The sequence below is a fragment of the Macaca nemestrina genome, chromosome 10 (genome assembly GCF_043159975.1).
Source record: "Macaca nemestrina isolate mMacNem1 chromosome 10, mMacNem.hap1, whole genome shotgun sequence".
Taxonomy (NCBI): domain Eukaryota; kingdom Metazoa; phylum Chordata; class Mammalia; order Primates; family Cercopithecidae; genus Macaca; species Macaca nemestrina.
The window spans coordinates 31,311,061-31,314,474 of NC_092134.1; the positions used below are offsets into that span (position 1 = coordinate 31,311,061).

Below are 3,414 nucleotides of genomic sequence, written 5' to 3' on the forward strand. Positions count from 1 at the left end.
ACCTCAGACGACCCACCCACCTTGGCCTCCCAAAGTGCTAGGAGTACGGGCATGAGCCACTGCGCCTAGCCACACAAACTTATTTTTAAAAATATTTTGGATAAATATTATTCCTATTATGCCATACTTCATCTTTGTTAAGCACCACCAACCCATCTCCTTTGGGCAGTGACAGAAAACTCATAGTTGGTAATTAAGTCTCAGTTCAAGGCTTTGAAATATGGCATCTTGTTTTAATCATGAATGAAATCTAACACTCAGGAAACTGCCACCTGCCTGAACCTACACAGCCTTGGCAGAATGTTCCAGGGCACAGAGAGGCACTAGCGCAGTCAGTCAAGGTAGGATTTCAAGGTAAGTAGTTATTTTCTCCACTTCACCATTGAACATCTTTTTCCATGAATCATTTGTGCAGTCAGCCCAATCTAAATAGATTATTTAACAAAAAAGGTAATTTTTGTCATAATCCACAATCAGATTTTCTTCCCAAATCTTACTTGTTCTTCAGAATCAGTGGTTTTGAAGACTCAATCACTATGTGGCTTTTCAGGGACACCCATAGCTAACTGTCGTCCTATGCTTCCCACTGTGACACCCCCTGAGAAAGATTATACGTGGGAACCAAGAAGGAACATAGAGGAGACCTGGGGATGTGTACTCATAGACACCATTACAAACGGAAACTGACTGATCAGAGTAGCTAGAAAGGCTATGGTGATCCCAAGCTCCAGGCCACTTCTTGAACCATCAAATGTCCACCAAAAGCCCTAAGACAGGGCTGCTAAAGTCAAGGACAGCTGGACTTTATTGACAAAATCCAGTTTGGCACTGGCTTGGTTAATGCCAACAAAAACTGCTATGCAGCGCATGACACTGGCCCACTCTCTTAAATTTGTGGGGTTCTCCGAGGTGACTGTCGATACAGGGTACAGTAAACCAACAACAGCAGCTGCTGTCCCGCAGCAGGGAGGGACCTATCAGGCAGAGAAAAAAATGGTGGCGATCACCTCCTCTGGGAAGAGGGTGACATTCTTCTGGATCTGCAGCAGGTTAAGCACCAGGGCTAGGACCGCCCCTACTGAGAAGAGCATGAAGCTCCTCTGCACCAGGCAATGATGCCAGGTGCTGGTGTGGAGGCCTCCGGGCCCGGGGCTGCTCATCCTAGCGCTGCGGCCCCCCGGGCGCAGGGTCAGTGTCCAGGGCCCCACAGACCGCCAGCAGGGAGGGGCCGGAGACGGAGGTGTTGATCGTATCCCCAACCTTGGCAGCCGGCCCTGCGGCCCGGGCTCACTGGGGGCCTCGGCGTCTGGCGCTGTAGGCTCAGGAGTAGCACCAGAAGTGGTCGTCGTGCAATCTGGGCATCCATCACCCCCATCGGAGAGGCGCTTCCTGGCCCAGGCGGCGCGGAATGAAGAGTAGTGGCCCGGGACATCCCCAAGTGCGGCTTATATGGAGGGCCTGAAATCATGCTTTCGAAACATTCGAGACTAGATGGAAAATACGAAGTACAGAACATTGAGAAAAATGATAAATTACACAACTCAAGAAATTCACAAAGGAAAAAATGTAAATGTCTCATAAGTGTGTTAACATTTAGCCCAAAGAGGCTGGGCTCGGTGGCTCACCCCTGTAATCCCAGCTACTTGGGAGGCCAAGGCGGCTGGATCACGACATCAGGAGTTCCAGGCCAGCCTGGCCAACATAGTGAAACCCCGTCTCTACTAAAACTACAAAAAATTAGCCCGGCATGGTGGTGGGCACCTGTAATTCCAGCTACTCAGGAAGCTGAGGCAGGAGAATCGCTTCAATCCCAGAGGCAGAGGTTGCAGTAAGCCGAGATTGTGCCACTGCACTCCGGCCTGGGTGACAGTGCACGACTCCATCTCAAAAAAAAAAAAAAAAAAAAAAAAAAAAAAAAAAAATTAGCCCAAAGAGATTATTTAATTTATTTGAATTGCTATAAAGAAGGTCTCAGAAGTTCCCTAAGATCCTTAAAAGTGAGTTAAGGCTAATACAGGGAACAGTAAGTAGCAAGGACATGTAAGAAATGAGATTGTCCCATGAGAACATTCCAAAATAATCACTGCAAACTATTAGCAAAGTAGACTTGGGGTCAGGGTCAAGGTGAAATAATGAAATCTGAGAATTTCACACTGAGCAGGGATTCTCAAAGGGATCGGATCTAAGACCATGTAACATTGTTAACAAACCTTGTTCCTAGCACAAGAAAACAATTAAATCTTCTGGGATGAAGGGTGGAGTGGCAATATCCACATCTTTATATAGTTACCAAAGGTCACTCAGACTGAAATCAACCAAAAATGAACTCTGAAACAGCTCTTCCAAATAAATAAGGTAGCCGGGTGCGATGGCTCATGCCTGTAATCTCAGCACTTTGGGAGGCCAAGGTGGGTGGAAAACCTGAGGTCAGGAGTTCGAGACCAGCCTAGCCAACGTGGTAAAACCCCATCTCTACTAAAAATACAAAAATTAGCCGGGTGTGGTGGCACATGCCTGTAGACCCAGCTATTCTGAAGGTTGAGGCCAGAGAATTGCTTGAACCTGGGAGGCAGAGGTTGCAATGAGCCGAGATCAAGGCCACTGCACTCCAGCCTGGGCCACAGAGCAAGACTCTATCTCAAAAAAAAGAAAAAACAAACAAACAAATAAATAAGGTAACAAGCCAATATAATAAAAGTCAATAGCAACAATAAAAGCAAATGTAGACCCACAAAGACTTCAGATATTGAATACACATACACAAAGTAAAAAATATTGAAGAATAAAATAATTTAAAGAAATAAAGGATGGAATCACAGAAATGAGCAAGGAAAAAAGGATATTATAAAATGTTTAGAAATATTTTAAAGGAATCAAACACAGCTTCTGGAAATAAAAATATACAATTGGCTGGGTGTGGTGACTCACACCTATAATCTTATCTCTTTGGGAGGCCAAGGCTGAAGGAGGTCAAGGCTCAAACTCCTTGAGCCCAGGAGTTTGAGATGAGCCTGGGCAACATAGGGAGAGCCTGTCTGTGCAAAAAATTGAAAAATTAGCTGGGTGTGGTGGAGTGCACCTGTAATCCCAGCTACTCAGGAGACTGGGGTGGGAGGATTGCTTGAGTCCAGGAGGTCAGGGCCACAGTAAGCCATAATTGTGCCACTGCACTCCAGCCTGGGCAACTAAGTGAGATACTATCTTAAAAAAAAACATATTTTGTATGTATATGTATATTTATGTATTATATTTATTATATATTTATATTTATATCATATTTATTATATTTATATTTATAATATTTATATTTATATTTTAAATATATATTTATATTTCTATATTTATTACATATATTTATGTATATTTTGTCAAATGTGTATATTTGACAAAAATTACAGTGAATGGATTAAACAA

General features: G+C 43.8%; 1 pseudogene; it reads right to left on the bottom strand.

Annotated features, from left to right (window-relative positions):
* Window positions 1-527: 527 nt before the first annotated feature.
* On the bottom strand, window positions 528-1,471 carry LOC105493829 (insulin-induced gene 1 protein pseudogene; annotated as a pseudogene).
* Between the last annotated feature and the right edge of the window lie 1,943 nt (window positions 1,472-3,414).